At 48.9% G+C, this 16,713-nt stretch overlaps 1 protein-coding gene across 4 annotated transcripts in view; it reads right to left on the bottom strand.

Annotated features, from left to right (window-relative positions):
• Dglucy (D-glutamate cyclase) overlaps positions 1-16,713 on the bottom strand; it is a 134,514-nt gene that overhangs the window by 73,856 nt on the left and 43,945 nt on the right. Inside the window, exon 1 of one of the 4 annotated variants that reach the window (XM_006991802.4) lies at positions 9,419-9,639. The exons of 2 other annotated variants lie outside the window; for them this stretch is intronic. The gene's annotated coding sequence lies outside the window, so the exon portion shown is untranslated. Of the gene's footprint in view, positions 1-6,895; positions 7,127-9,418; positions 9,640-16,713 lie in introns of those variants that run through there. One more of the 4 variants, XM_076551246.1, reaches the window with a different exon arrangement.

The following is a 16,713-nucleotide window of genomic DNA, read 5'->3' as shown; positions in this document are numbered from 1 at the left end:
TGGGTGCTGGGCAGTCAAGGAGTGGTGTTCGGGAGCCATCTATTTCTTCCTGTATTGTAGTGGGTTGATTTGTGGCTCTCCCCAAAGATACATGCAAGCCTGAGTTCCTGGTACCTGTGAACATGACCTTCTGTGGAAAAAAGGATGTTTGTAGATACAGTTACATGAAGACTCTTGGAATGAGGTTACCGTGGGCCAACCCAGCGGCACCGAAGTTCAGTGGCAACATCTATGAAGAAAGAGTTGACAAAGAATAGGAGAGACGCGGAAGGGGTGGCCTGTGAAGGAGGAGGAGAGGTGGGAGTGAGGGCCTAAGCCAGGACAGCAAGGACAGCCTGGGGCCACCAAAGCCAGGACAGCTCCGAAAGAATGTTCCAGAAGCCTGCAGAAGGTGTGTGGTTCTGCCCTAAGCCAGGACAGCTAGGACAGCCTGGGGCCACCAAAGCCAGGACAGGTCAGAAAGAATGTTCCAGAAGCCTGCAGAGGGTGTGTGGTTCTGCCCTAAGCCAGGACAGCAAGGACAGCCTGGGGCCACCAAAGCCAGGACAGGTCTGAAAGAATGTTCCAGAAGCCTGCAGAGGGTGTGTGGTTCTGCCCTAAGCCAGGACAGCAAAGACAGCCTGGGGCCACCAAAGCCAGGACAGCTCAGAAAGAATGTTCCAGAAGCCTGCAGAAGGTGTGTGGTTCTGCCCTAAGTCAGGACAGCAAGGACAGCCTGGGGCCACCAAAGCCAGGACAGCTCAGAAAGAATGTTCCAGAAGCCTGCAGAAGGTGTGTGGTTCTGCCCTAAGTCAGGACAGCAAGGACAGCCTGGGGCCACCAAAGCCAAGACAGGTCAGAAAGAATGTTCCAGAAGCCTGCAGAGGGTGTGTGGTTCTGCCGACTCTCAGATTTAGAGGTCCTGCTGTCCAGAACATAGAGCTGACACACTTGTGGTGTTTGTGGCGTGACATGTGATGCATGGCAGCCCAAAGAAGCTGTTACACATCCAGAAGGTTTTAAAAATTACTTTGTTACGTTTTTATTTGTGTGTGTGTGTGTGTGTGTGTGTGTGTGTGTGTGTGTGTGTGTGTGTACTTGCCACAGCACATGTGTGGAAGTCAGAGGACAACTTTCAGGAGTCGGTTCTCTCCTTCCACCATATAGGTCCTAGGGATCAAACTCAGGTTTCAGGCTTGGTGGCAGGCACTTTTGCCCTCTGAGCCAACTTGCCAACCCCACCCAAAAGGTTCAAGATTGTCCTTCCTCATCCCTGCTGGGGCCATTATTTCAGTCTGTATTTCAGACCTAGCTAATCAATCAAAATAACCCTTCCTCATGAACATGATGGGTCCCCCCCCCCCCCCCCCCCGTGCTGGGGACTGAACCCAGGGCTTCAGGCATGCTAAGCAAGTGCTGTACCCTCTGCCCCAGGGATGGTCAAGGGATGGTCACAGGACCCCTGCAGTCACTCTGTGTGTGGCCGCAGGGAAATAATATTCCATGTCTTTGAAATGGTTATCTGCAAAGACAATGTAAGCAGGGGGTGCCTGTGGTCATTTCTATCACCTTATGGAAACAGCTGACCTGAGGAAAAAGCCAGCAGAGAAAGGAAAACCTAGGCTGAAGAGGAAAAGGCAGGTCCTGTGCATCCCACACTCTACAAACAGGGATGCCTCGCGGCGTGTTTCAGACGGTAATTCAGGCTTAAATCATTGAGACAGCAACTCTGTCATCCCAGAGAGCAGATGCAACAGTAGCCAAATTTCAAGTCTGATAACAACCTTCTCCTGAAGACGAAGGTGACTAGGAAGCGTGGAGAGTTGTTCCTGGTCAACCATACTACAGTCAGAGCAAGGTATAGGCAACCCCACTGCTAGGCCTGTGCAAAGAGCCCCAGCAGCCACACCACCGAGGAAAGGCACACTGTCCAACAGCAAGCCTGATGCTTACTGATTAGCTGCCACACAGAGGACCTATCTCACACTTCCAGTCCTAAGTCCTGCTGACCCATCGACCCCACAGACCAAAGGCAATGATGCCATGAATGGGGGATCCTGGAGAGAAGAGGCAGCGGGGGGTGGGGTGGGGTGGGGGGTGGGACGTGGTTCCCTCTGCTAGCTGACTGTGTAGCTCTGTAAGAATACTTAAAGCCAAGTGATGCTCTGCTTGAAAGTCAGAAACTGCCAAGTGTGGTGGCTCTTGCCTATAATCCCAGCACTTGGGAGGTGGAGGCAGGAGGTTCAATGTCATCCTCAGTTACAAAGCAAGTTCCAGGCCACATGGACTGTAGGAGACCCTGTCAAAAAGAAAGAAAGAAAGAAAGAAAGAAAGAAAGAAAGAAAGAAAGAAAGAAAGAAAGAAAGAAAGAAAGAAAGAAAGAAAGAAAGAAAGAAAGAAAGAAAGAAAGAGAAAACAAAAATGTTGGAAACATGCTATAGGGGTGTCACAATGTGACACATCGGGCTTTTTGATAGTGACACGGTTCTGAAAAAGTACACTTCATTTCTTTTTCCATTCGTAAAGCAACCTCCACATGTGTGCATGGGCTGCTAAGAGGGAAATGACTCGTAGAAGTAAGATGAACATCAGATGTGGCACATGGCTATGCTCCCGCACTCAGGAGGCAGAGGATGGAGGATCAACAGTTCAAGACCACACCTGAGCTACATAGGGATTCTTCTCTCTCTCTCTCTCTCTCTCTCTCTCTCTCTCTCTCTCTCTCTCTCTCTCTCTCTCTCTCACACACACACACACACACACACACACACACAGAGAGAGAGAGAGAGAGAGAGAGAGAGAGAGAGAGAGAGAGAGAGAGAGAGAGAGAGAGAGAGAGAGTCAAGTAGCTGTGGTATCAGGGAGGTGGTGCATCATTAGTTGAGTTTTGATAGAATTTAGCCTTAGGAGATAGGTTGGCATCCCAAGTAATGGGTACCACCATCAGTAGTGATGAGGGGCTAGGAAGGCCGATGAGACTGACCAGAAGGTCATATGATTAAAATAAAGGAATGTGACGTTATTGGTGCCATGCTTTGGATCTGAAACGTCACCCACAGGTTCCTGTATTTTTTGAATCTCTGATCCCCAGCTGGTGACACTGTTTCAGGAGGTTGTGGAATCTTCAGGAGTTAGGGTCTGGATAGAAAATGGCTCAACAGAATTAGGTAGGTCTGGGAAGTTTCAACCTATCTCCAGTTTTAGTCTAGCATTCTGTTTCCTGATTGCCGCCATTGCTCCCACCTACATGCACTGAGCTGTGCCTGCCACCCTGCCTCCCTCACCATGATGGACCGTGAGCTCACATAAACCTTTCCCCGCTTGAGCTGTTTCTAGCAGGTATTTTGTCTCAGTGAGGAGAAAAGTATCTCACATCACTGGGAGAGTATCGGGAGCAAGGAAGATGTGAGCAGCCACCCTCGGAGCAACGATCCAGCCACTACTCGGACTAAAAGTAAAGATGGTCCCTGAGGACCCTTGCCACAGTTGTGTGACTTGTCCCAAGCAATCAGGACTTTCCCAAATGCAGGGGAATGAAAAGAAGCAAGGGTTCAAGGCACTGGAAAGGGTGTACTCAGCAGGTGTGAGGCCTGACCTGACAGAATGCAAAGTCACAACGAGAAAGAGGAATCCACCGTAATGGTTAGAGTTCCTTCTCCTGAAATAGTCACCAGGCAAACTGTGACACTCATGAAAGGAAACCCTTGGAAGAAAAGGATGATGAGTCTGGCTTTCATAAGCTAAACAGGAGGAATCGTGTGACATCCCTGTGCAGAGGTCCTCAGAGGCTGGGCATTGAGCTTCAAATTCCGGGGAGATGACCTCCATGGAGGAGGGAAGCTGGAAACCATCAGCTCCCATTGTGTGGTAGAAGACACCAGAGGGCAGAGCAGAGGTCAAGAAGGGCAGTGGGGGGTGGAGAGATGGCTCAGAGGTTAAGAGCATTGAGTGCTCTTCCAGAGGTCCTGAGTTCAATTCCCAGCACCCACATGGTGGCTCATAACCATCTGTAATGAGATCTGGCACCCTCTTCTGTATATATAATAAATATATAAATCTTTAAAAAAAGGGGGGGCAGTGGGCAGGACAGGGACTCGTGAGCCACTGGGTGACACAAACAGGAATCTCTGTAAAGGAAATGGGAAATATGTCTATCAAGATAGAAGTCTCCAGAGCAGTGCCACTGTGAGACACAGGGACATGATATGCGATAATATCTAGTCCCAGAAAGATGCTATCAAGTCAAAGAACAGCTTCAAGTGATCTGGAGTATGGCCCTGTTTAATGACTTCAGCACAGGCAGGTAGGTCAGGGAAATAAAAACCAGATGGGAATGGGCGATAGAGGGCTGAGGGGGGAGGCAGTGTAGAGAGCCAGTGTAGACAACTCTTTCAAGAAGCTTGGCTGGGAAGGAAAAGAGGGTAAGAGGAGCTCAAGGGTGAAGTTAGAGACCATGAAACACAAGCATGTGGCCGTTTTCAGACAGAGAAGTGTTTGAATTAGACCCCAGCTCAAGTCATGACAGAGAGAGAGAGAGAGAACTGTCTAGGGACAACTGGAAAGATTTCAGGCAGCCTTAGGGACCAGTCAGTTAGTAGTTCAAAGAACCCATGTTAAACCACGTTCCTCCAGCATGGTTAGCACCCCCGGGGAAGGGGCAGGGCAGAGGCATTCCAGATGTGGGGCTCAATCGGATGGGTTTGGATAGGAGGGTAAGTAGACAAAAGTGGGTAGAGAGGGATGCAGGACAGAGAGAAAAGTGACCACCACAGTCAGGTGAAATCCTCGCCTTCGTTCAACAGTTCTCACTGGCTGGGGTGCTTAGCTGAGTGGCCACGGTCCTGCTGTATATGAGACAGATTCCGTCTTCAGCAAAGAAAGTGGCTAGCTGCAGACGAGGTAATAATAGAGCTGGGATGGGAAGGATCAGACAGATGTGGTTCAAATTCAGCCCCACTATTTTTCTTTCTGAGAGTAACCTTTTTTTTTTCTACAAAGTATGAACAATCCCTGCTTATCAGGGTGAAATGAGAAGACTAACGTACGCATCTCTGCAGAACTCTGTTAGGTCTAAGGCTCACGATTCAATCCCTTAACTTACGAGTTTAGTAGGTGTCCGGTGCATAATCAGCACTCAGTAATACATTTCCTTCATTCTAACACTATTAACATTATTCATCAAAGCACATTCTCTGGCCCTAAGCTAAGCTCTCCTGAGATGTTTGTGGTGTTCATTTCCAGTCTTAGTTCTGGACAGTAACAAGAACAGAACACTGGTATATTCATCCCTTCACATTGTTTCACTGAGCCAAGTGAAGCTACTTCTTGATGGACTGATTTCAGTTAAGTATGGAGAGTGAACTCTCTCATTTCTGCCCATCCCACTACCAGAAAAGTGAGCTGGGATGCATCAGCTTTCTGTTCCTGTAACAAATACTTGAGATAAATTCATCTAAAAAGAGGAAAGGTTTATTTTGGCTCACAGTTTCAAACGTTTCAGAGGGGTTGCCTTTGGGCCTGAGCAGGGGCAGAACATCATGTCAGGAGTATATGACAGAAATAGCACTCACTTCATAGTGGATGGGAAATAAAGGATGAGAGGAGTGATAAGCTCCAAATATTCCCTTCAAAGGAATGCCTTAAGTGACCTAACTGCCTCCCATCAGGCCCTAACTCTTCAAGCCTCCATCACCTCCCACTAGCACCACAGGCCCGTTGACCAAGCCTTTGACACATGGACCATTGGGGGACACTTCTATAACCAGAGCACCTTGCTTATTGAACCTTGTAGAGAATCCCTGGTGAGATGTGGAGAAGTCCCCTCCACAACAGAGACAAAGATGGACCCCCAGGCAGCAGAAGGATACCCTTTCTTCATCAGCCACCAAAGATCCAAGATCACAAAGGACAGTGTCTCTCTAGAGACAAGGGAAGTAACTAAAAGATCTGGAAAAACAAACATACTTCAAACAAGGCGCAATGCCACTGTTGCTGGGTACAGAGGGCAAGGCTGAACAGCTGTGGACAGCCTGACCAGTTGATAGGAGGTAATCTCACTGGTGTTAGAGGTATTCACCTCAAATACTGGAGCCAAGAGCTACCCCTCGATTTTCTGAAGAAAAACAGAGATAAAACAGGCCCCCAGCAGACACGAAGCATAGCCCATGTGAAATAACAGTTTCAAACTCAGTTCTAAGGGACACATCTATGGGAACATGGAACAGTGACCACCAACTCTTCTCAATTTTGATTCTCCCTCTCTTTCCTTTAGAAGGAGGACCTCCAAGATTTCTGTGAGCATCTTTAGTCGGTACAGCTGGAGTCTACATTGCTCAGACTCTCCTGTGGTGCTCTGAGGAGCTGGCCAGTGGGATATGAGTGAAAGGATGGTCCATCCTCTGAATTATATCATTCAGGAGGCTGTCAATCCCTATTCCCTCCCCCTCTTCTTACAGGCAGGAACAGAAGGAAGAGAAAGTGAGTGAACCTTGACTAAGAAGAACAGGGAACCAGAAAGTGGAAGAAACGTGGACTCCTGGATGGCTCTGTGGACCAGTATTGCTGCTCCCCCTTGCACTGACCACCTACCTCTCAACCCTCAGGTGAAAGACAAATCATCTTCTCTGCCCTCTGAGAAAAGCCATCTTAAGAACTTTTGGTTACAGCTTAGCCTATGTCTAGCTAATAATGTCTTTCCCCAAAGTACAGAAAAAGCTAGAGCTGAACAGTGTTTACTGAAAGCCTACCATGTGCCAGGCATTGTTCTAAACACTTTACATGTGCTATCTCATTTAATCCATGCCTATCTCCTAGACGGGGCCTTTGTTCCGTTTTACAGAAAAGGAGATGTGCGCCGGGAGATGCCGTCTCCAACTGATGGCTCACTGTCATTGGACAACCAAACCTGAAGCCTAACCTGTGTCCTGGAGTGAGTTGGTATCCTCATTCACTGTGTTTCAGAGCATCTCTTCATACAGGTCCACGCAGTCAAAAAGATGTGGTTCAGAGCCAGCAAGATGGTTCTGCAGGTAAAGGTACTGACCAATCAAGTCCCACAACTTGGTTCAATGCCCAGGACATTCACAAAGGTGGAAGGAGAAAACCAGCTCCACAAAGCTGTCCTCTGACCTTCACAGGACACTGTGACACATGCATGCAGACACACAATGATTTAAATTAAAAAAAAAAATTTTTAAAATAAGACAGGGTTCAATTTTCCAGAGACCCATGACTGGATGCTAACCATTACAAGTCATTTAGTGTCTCTACAAGTCAGTTTTCTCCAAGAGAGCATGTGAGAAGAACCAAACTATTGGCTTCATGGAAGGATAAAGTGGATTTATGAATGTTGAAGAAAAGCTTTGAAAGCCATAAAGTGAGGCATGAGTGATAAACTGCCTTAAAGCAGGATGGAAAATCCTTAAAACCCAAATAACAAAATGCACTCTATTTTTCTTAAATGTAAATACCATCTAGCAATTTGGCAGATATCTTAGAAAGGCTGTGAAATCTGTCAAGGAGAGGGGTACATTTGGCTTTGTACATCTGTCATCCTTAACTGAAGAAGGAGGATTTAATCGAAATTAACTGGAAGGGTTCAGACCTATGTACCTAGCAAGTGCTTGCATGTGTGCGTGTGTTTACACACACACACACACACACACACACACACACACACACACACACACGAGAGAGAGAGAGAGAGAGAGAGAGAGAGAGAGAGAGAGAGAGAGAGAGAGAGAGAGAGAGAGATCCTCAGTAGAAAAGAATCCTTATCAGAAAGTCCAAGAACAGCATAAATCCGCCATATCCATGGGAACTTGGCAGGTGCAGAAGCAGGTGTGGCACAAAGAATTCAAAGGTTCCCAACTCAAGGGAGCTGGGGACTTCAGCTGCTCTGCTGACACAGATCTTTCAGATATGCTTGTGACATTCTCCAAATGTCCTTGTTTTCTCACATGTGTACATCATGCCAGGTCAAGAGCCACCAGTTGACCTCCTGGAATTCAGTCCCCAATCCAGAAGGAACAGCTGATGCTTTAAGGTTGTCATCACATGGATCACTATTGAAGGGATGTTCAAGGATGGCGCCTTTGGGAGGGGACTGCAGCATATGGACGCTGACCTCATCAGTGGGCTTTTGGGAGGTGGTGGAAACCACCGAAAGTGGGGTCACTTTGGAGGAAGTGGGTATTTGGGAGGGGTGCTCAGGAGGGGCGATTTTGTCTTTAGCCCCTTCCTCTCTTTCTCTCTTTGCTTCCTGGCTGCTGTGAGTTGAGCTGCTTTCCTCTACCACACGCTTCAGCCACGCTGACAGGTCGCTCCTCATCCCGAAAACGGCCAGGCCAAAGGACTATGGTGAATGAAACCCCATAAAGTCCCTTATCTCAAGCATTTTGTCCTAACGATGGAAAGCTAGCACGAAAATTCCTCACCATAAGTATGTACAAGCCCAGTTTAGCTTTCAGTTAATTTCACCCTGCCTGTCTTTCTGCCTCAGTTTCCGCCGTTCCTTCTAGCAGAGGCAGCTTTCCCTCTGCTTCTCGCTCCTGGCTTCAATTCCCCATCCTTTGACGGGACTTAGCGGCTCTGAAGGTACAATGCTCCTGCCCTCTGTGTTAACCAATGCTGACATGCTGTTCCCTGCAGATGTAATCTCCACTTGCTCTCCTCCCCAGAGCATGGGTGGTTTTTCCATCCATGCTCATCACGTCGGGTAGATGATTGTCACCTCTAGGTTAATCACACAGAAAGGAAGAAAGACAGCAGACAGGCACGGACACTCTAGAGGAGAGGCTTCCCAAAGTCCCAGGGCTCTGCCTCCTGCACTGGGCTACACACAGGTCTGAAGCATGCGGCCACAGTGACCTGTGCCAAGTCAGCCTTGGCTCCCCCAATGGGGACGGAAGCAAGCCGACTCTGAGTGTGAGTTGGTCTCACCTGCAGCCCTCAATTCCTCAGAGGCAGAGAGGGAGGGACCTCTGAGCCCTGTGGTTATCTGGCCAACAATGTCAGGTCTGTGTTGGACTGGACTGTCCTCCCCTCGTGCTATCCCTGAAGTCACCGCCACGAGCTGCATTCTCTCCTCCCTAGCAGGCTCGGGTCCCAAGCTGACAGACACCCCAAGTCAATGATTTCAGTGTCTTTTCCTTTGCCCTCACATGCTCTTGGGGTTCTTAAGGACAAGAAGGTGCCTTGAAAGCCATCCCAGGAGGGAGGAGAGGCATTCCTACAACTCCTGGTCCCAGGTTTCATGAGCAGAGACTGGACTTTCCAAGGGGAGGCCGGGATGGATTCCAGCAGAGAGACTGTTAATTGGTTTTGGCCTGCAGTTCCCGAGAGCAGTGTCCTTAAACCCTTGGGCTCCTCGGGCAGGGTGGGGAGGGGGTGTGGATGTTGCCTAGGGCAGAGAACTATGTTGTGTTCCCTGCTGACTTACTGTTGGTTTGAGACGTCTGGACTAGAGTGACACACAATCCTTCCCTTTGTTTCCTTAGCCTTGCAGAATGAGCTTCCCTCTGGAAGGCATAAAGATCTCTTTTCTTCAGCTCACAGGAGCTTCTGGGGTTGCCTGCTGCCGCTGCCGCCACTGCCACTGGTTTGTTCCGCCCAGCTCAGGCTCGGTCTACATGCCAGGGCCAGCCCCAGGCACCGCTGCCTGCTACAGTTTCACTCCTGCAGCCAATGCTTGCAAGGCCTGTACTGGGGTGGTGGCTTCCTTGGCAGGATGCCAGCCGTGGCTCTTAAAGCCACAGAGTTGCCGGTGGCTGGAAGAACCCTCTAAGGCCAGTTCCCTTTACAGGAGTTTCTTGCCTGGCCACCATCGCCTACGAGAATGAAAAATCCTGATGTAGCAGGGCAGCAGCCCCAGAAATTCTAATGCCACAGACCTCGGGGGCACACACTGCACATTGAGGAGTTTCGCAACTACCCTGGTGGTAGTTCCAATATGAGCCAGACTCTGGGGTTGCCATCTGTACTGTCCACATGTCAGACTGCACTGGGTCATTTGGGGTACAGGTGAGGATGCTGGTCCTGATCTGGGAGTCGGGCTCATAGCTGCTGACCCTGGGGCTGTGCTGAGTTGGGGGGGGGCAGGAGGTGGGGGGTGAAGCCTGGGTAAGTTGCTTTCTAGCATTCAGTGTGCTCCTCACTCATCTGAGGCTTGGCTGACATAACAGGAACACAATGCTAGGTCAGTCTCTAGCACTTGGAAAATGCCTGGAAGATAGCGGCAGGGCCTGCGATTTGTTTTTGTTTGCTTGTTTTTGTTTTTCTGGATGCCTCCTGCGAGGGAATAACAGGTTCTGCTCTCCCTCCCTTGCTTCAAAGCTCTGAGGACTTCCCTTCAGACCCAGCATTCGTCCCAACCAGCAGATTCTTCAGCAGATGGTCCCAGTCTGCCCTGCGGCTTCACCTTCCCTAGCTCTCTTGAGCCTCATACCCCGCCCCAGCACAAACCACATGCTAAAGCATGGCATGGCAAGTCCTTTTGGTGCCAAGCTCGGCATGTCTCTCCCTGGGTCACTTGTCCAACTCTTTTTCCCCTGTCTGGTTAGCTTCTTCCCCTCCTTGGTGGGGTGGGGGCGCCCGGGCGATTGGCAAAGGTGCGTGTGCCTCAGCCTTTGTTACGTTAAGACAGCGAGAAGGCACCATCTGTACGCCCCCACCAAAAACCAGACTCTCACTGGATACTGAATCAGCTGGCACCTGATCTTGGCCTTCTCAGTCTCTAGGACTGTGAGAAATACATTTCTGCTGTTTACAAGCTTGTGGTATTTTGTTCTAGCAACCTGAATAAACAAAGACAAAGGCATTGTGCTGAGTGAAATGAGCCAGTGAAATAAGGAGAAGGAGTCTATAATGCTACCTGTAATGAGGTCCCTGGATCAGGTAAAAGTCATGGGACAAAGGAAACCAGGAGCTAGAAAGGGGTGGATGAGGAAAATGTAGAGTTAGCATTTAATGGGCACAGAGCATCAGCTGGGGAGGATGAAAGGGTTCTGGAAGTGGCTGGTGGTGAGGGTTGTAAAACATGATGGATGTACCTAATGCCACTGACTTGTACATTTGAAGCAGGTGAGCTGTCGACATATGAAAACATTTTAATTAGGTACCTAAAATTGTGAGAACACTCCTAACCTCTACCCCTCAGGAGAAGACAGTTTGCAAAAAGCAAACATCCAGAGCCTGAGGCATGCCCTTTCCTTTTTTCTAGAGGCGTAATGATGAGATTCAGAACCCCAGAAAGTAAAACTGTGTGGTTGACCAGAGATGCAAAGAATGCCAAGCATTTGCAGTTGGATTCTTTGGTGGATGCAATGTAGGCAAAAGTGCTAAGAGAGAGAAATAGCTTAACACTCGGTCTCCGAATACGCTCTGCAAGAGAAGCAATTGTAAAGGCAAAAGAACATAGAGGGGCAGTCGAGTTTGCCTCGAAGTCGCCCAGAAACAGGCAGAAAAGCACTGAAGTCTGCTCACAGCTGCATGCTCGCTGTTTAAAGGTCGGGGGTAGAAGGAAGGACTCAATAGGTGGGAGAAATAGGAATTCAAGACCTGCTCTCCCCCTCTAAGGTGCTTCTTAACTCAATTAGATAGGAAGCTTCCAGAAGCAATGATCTCTGCCTATGGTGTTCTGGGCTGAAAGTTTGCTTCCCTCCAAATTCCCGTGTTGAAATGTTCACTGATCTTCAATGCAGTGGAATCTAGGGGAAGCCCTTAGAGCTAGATGAGATCATGAGGGCGGGGCCCTTCTCTGATGGTGTTAGTGCCTTTATAAAAGGAAATGCTTCCCTTCTCAGCCATATGAACATCATACAAACACCACCACCACCACCACCACCACCACCACCACCACCACCACCACCACCACCACCAATCCCAGCCTGCTGCCCACTATATACTGTGGTCTTCCTCTGTCTCCAGGCTTTCCCAACCAGCAGTCCATACCTCCAGTGACCGTGCGACCCTAAGACCAAAGCTGAGGGCAGGGCAGGACTTCCTGTACCCGCGGGTAAACCTTCCTGCTTTCCCAGTGCCTGGCAGCACCGACCAGCCACTCTTTCCTACATGCTGTGCTCACTTTCCTCTGGAACCTGTAGACTGGCTAAGCAGCCTGTCCCCAGTCCTGGGAATATATCAACTCTCGAGTCCCTTCTGATGTCAGAGCCAAGGAGATAATGGTTCCTGCTGGAAGAGGGTCTACCCGACGGGAGTATATGTGTGTTTGTACAAGTGAGCTTGCGTACGAGGGACCCAGAGCTTGTCATTTTCAAAAGTTCACTTCTCAGCCAAAATAATGCCACTGTCACAGTAGCACTTCCTGTTTTTCACAAATTAGTCATAGTCAAAACAGAAGGAGGCAAGAGGCTGGCGGCTACTGAGCCTGGCTGCGGGAGAAAGCTGAGTTCTGCCTGGTGTAGGGCAGGCAGAGACCCGAAGAGGCAGCGGGTAGCCAGCTTCCTTCTCCACCCGCTTCCGGCCCAGTGCCTCAGGCTCAGCCTGCTCAGTGTATTTCCTGACCAACCTTTGCCCTCTGCTCTCTTCCCGCACCTCTCCACCGCTCTCCATGCCAGTCACCCCCAAACGGTGTTTCGCTTATTTCATTTATTTGCTTAAGAGCCTTCAGTGGCCTTTGTACTGACCACAGAGTCAAGTCTGAAGACTCGGCCAGCCCTTCCTCTAGGGACTCTGGCCATGCCTGCACAAACTCGCTTCACAGGACCAAGGCTAGGGTGAACCTCTTACAAAATTTAAGAGGGCGCCAAACAGTTCAGTAACCATAATACGCGATGTTTTAAAAGGTCAAAGGTCATTAAAATAAAATAAAAAATAGCTCCATGGTGAACCAATAACAAACTTTTAACTACGGACAGAGGCGTCTCCACATTGCATGTCTGCTCCCTTCCACGACCCTCCTGGCTGGGCTAGCCTGGACTTCTTTCTCAGATAGTACAAACTCTTCTCAGAATGCTCCCGACCGGTGCCTCTGCTCACACAGACCTTTCTATCTCTTGGCTCAATTCATTTCATAAACCTTCTTGCTATTCTCTCGTCTCTGCATTTCTAGCTCATGTTGTCATTTGAGGGCTTTCAAATTCTTTTGGAGGTAGCAGAGAGGGTCAGGGTATAGAGCTCAGTAACAGAATAGATGATTAGCTTGGGCTTGATTCCTTGCACAGCAAGGGAGTAAAGGAGAGAGAGAGAGAGAGAGAGAGAGAGAGAGAGAGAGAGAGAGAGAGAGAGAGAGAGAGAGAGAGAGAATCAGGGCTGGGTATGTAGCTCACAGGTGGCGTGCTTTCCTATCACACCTGAAGCCGGGATTTGATTCTCACTGCCACATAAACTGTCTGGTGGCACACACATGTAATCCAACCACTGGAGAGATCAAGGCAGAAGGAGCAGAAGTTCAAGGCTATCCTTTGCTACGTGGCAAGCTCGAGGCCAGTAAGGCCTATATGGGATCTTGTCTCAAAATAAAGGGACAAGCAGTACCAGATGCATACCTCCTGACTGAGGCCTGGCCTGGCCTCCCTGTGTGAAGTCCCTCCCTGGGCTCTGGCTCCCTGACTGACCAGACCTCTCTTGTCCTGCTTCCTACTCCTTTCTTGCTGCTGTCCACCTCCCCAGTTGGGACCTGAGCCTCAGGAGAGAGTGGCTTTTCCGTCTGTGTTTTCATGGCGGAGTTCCAGAGTCTACAACAGAGCCTGGTGTGTGACCCTGGCTCAGGGAGCCGCTGTCGAGTTGAATTTCTTCAAGCCAATCTTAGGTACAATCTCAATCTAGAAAAGGCAAAAGAAGGGCCGGGGAGATAGCCCAGCAGGTCATGGCACTGCCCCCAAGACTGGCAACCTGAGCTTGACCCCAGGATACCACATGGTGGAAAGAGAGAGTCTGCTCTCTATACCGGCACCCTGGCACATGTGTGCATACACACGTATATGCACAAAACAATAAGCCAATGTAATTAAAATAGTTTAAAAATAAAGTTCTTGGTGAGTATCAAATGATTCATATGCCCAAAGGTATGTGATTACTTAGACTGTCAAAGGAAGAAATTTTGTTTGTTTGTTTGTTTGTGTTATACTTTGAGACAGGGTCTCACTATGTAGCTGTTGGCTGGTCTGTACTTCACTATGTAGACGAGGCTGGCCTTGCAATGCCAGAGATCATCTTGCCCCTGTTTCATGAATGCTGCTATTAAAGATGTGTGCCACTATACCTGGCTTCATTTTGGTTTGGCTGGATGTAAAAATATGAAAACTGATGCTGTGGATACTTGTGACCAGTAAGTGCCACCATTCATTTTGAATTTTTGTTTTCTTTCGTGTGTGTGTGTGTGTGTGTGTGTGTGTGTGTGTGTGTGTGTGTGTGTTCCTATGTGGAGCAGAGGGTACAGAGGACAGCCCCTTGAGTGTCATTCCTCAGGTGCCATCCACCTTATTTAGGAAGACAGGGTCTCTTAGCTGGGTGTGGTGAAGCATATTTGTAATCTCAGCACTTAGGGAGCAGAGGCAGGTGGATCTCTGTGAGTTCGAGATCAGCCTGGTCCACATAGTGAGTTCTAGACCAGCGAGGGCTGCAGAATGAGACCCAGTCTCAAAAAACAAGAACAAAAGAAAGACAAAGTCTCTCACTGGTTTAGGCTCACCAGTTAGGCAAGACTGGCTGTCCAGCCAGCTCAGGGATCAGTCTGCCTCCTCCTCTCCAGTGCCGGGATTACAGACACATGCTACACCCAGCTTTTTATGTGGGTGCTGGAGATCCAAACTCAGACTCTCCTGCTTGCATAGTAAGTATTTTACCAATCAAGCTATCTCCCCCAGCCCCGTATTATTTTTTTTTTCAGTAGTTCTGTTGAAATGTAACTCTTATATCATACAATTCACACATTGACGGTTTGGGAGTTTTCACAGTTACAACTTGCAACTGTCGATCTGGGCGGCTGAACCAAAATTTTCTTTCGTTTATGTAGCCAAAGAAAATGCAAATTCAGGGGATGGGGAGATGGTTTGGTAGGTAAAGTATCTGCTGCATAAGCGTGGGGACTGAGTTTAGATGCCCAGAAATCACATTAAAAAAAAAAAAAAAAGAACAGCAACCTGGGGCAGAGATGCAGCCTTATTAACACAGTGTGGAGAAGCAGAAACAGGAGAATTTCTGCTCAGCCAGTCAGTGAAGCTCAGGCTCCAGGAGACCTTGCCTCAAAAAATAAGGTTAAGAGGGATCAGAGAAGCTGTCCAATGTTGACCTTCTGGCCTCTATGTATACACGCGCGCGCGCGCGCGCGCACGCACACACACACACACACACACATACACTCACACACACAAACACACACACATACAGGCACACACATACACACATACATACACGCACATATACACCCATACAAACACACACACATACACACACATATGCACACATACACATATACTCACATACATACACACACTGACACACACATATACATACACACATACGTACACACACAGACACACACATACACACACACACACACACACACACACAGATCTTAAAGAAGTAACAAGACAAAGACAAGTACTCCCAGGCATACAAAGAGGGAAACTGAGGAAAGTGAGGAAGGTGAGTGCAGGGGTAACAGTGACAGAGCAGAGTCAGCTCGCAGCTTCCCCTGGTGCTGTCTCTGGGTGGGTAAAGGGCCGTCCACAAGTAGGAGTTACATACAACCTGCCTTTGAGTGGAAGAAGGAGAGAGCATCGCATCTTTGCAAACCTCTGTCCTGCTCTGGACAAACAGAAGGCCCGCCGCGTCTTGCCTTCACACAATAATCTTTCACATTTGTGAGAGACTTGTGGTTTCTTTCACGTCTCAGGTAAAAACTAAAAAGATGGCTAGCCTTGCATCATAAAAATAACAGAACACGAAGTCAGCGATGCGCCGTGCGGTATATTTGGAGTCTGCCATTCAGCTACTGCAGGTGTTTGCAGTGAGTGCCATCACAGCCCCAGCCTATGGGAGAAGAAACCGAGGCTGCCAAGTAACACGAAGAAATTGTTACTATGAACACACAGCTGGGAAGCTGAGAGCTGGGACTCAAGCCAGACAGGCTGGCTCCCCATCCAGCATAAAAATGGTAAGAAGTCATGGGAAGGAGCCATTAGGAAGAGGAAGAACTGGGAAAAGGTAGCCAGCCTAGGACTGAGTCAGAGAGAGGAGAGATGTGTAAGGGAATGGCCATAGTGTAGGAATAGAAGAGAGCGAGGGAAGAAATAGGAGGAGGGGCAGAGCGGGCGAGAGGGATGAGTTTGATGAGCACAGAAAATGATTCCTTAGCCTTGGCATCCAGGAAGCTCCTACTAAGCTTAGCAAGAGAGTCTACATCAAGGTTCCTCAACCAGGGCACCACATGGTACCCAGGTCATTCTATACTGTAGGATGCTCAGCAGTGTCCACCGCTCTGCCCACTAGATGTCAGGAGCATCCTTCCCCAGTTATGACAAGTAAAACTGTCCACTGGGGGGGCGTAATCATGAACACTTGTAACACCGGCACTAGGGAGGCTGAGGTAGGAGGACTTTTGAGCCAGTCTGAGGCTGGCTTGGGCTATGAAACCCTGCCTCCATCACACACACACACACACACACACACACACACACACACACGTTCAAATATTGCCAAATGTCCCTCAGGAAATAAAAGTGTACTGGGGTAGGCTGAATATTCCCACTTCATAGGGCGGTGGGTTGAAAC

This window comes from Peromyscus maniculatus, chromosome 14, assembly GCF_049852395.1.
Source record: "Peromyscus maniculatus bairdii isolate BWxNUB_F1_BW_parent chromosome 14, HU_Pman_BW_mat_3.1, whole genome shotgun sequence".
NCBI classification, from domain to species: Eukaryota; Metazoa; Chordata; class Mammalia; order Rodentia; family Cricetidae; genus Peromyscus; species Peromyscus maniculatus.
Note: the sequence above shows the minus strand (reverse complement) of the source record. Positions and strands in the feature narration are given on the sequence as shown.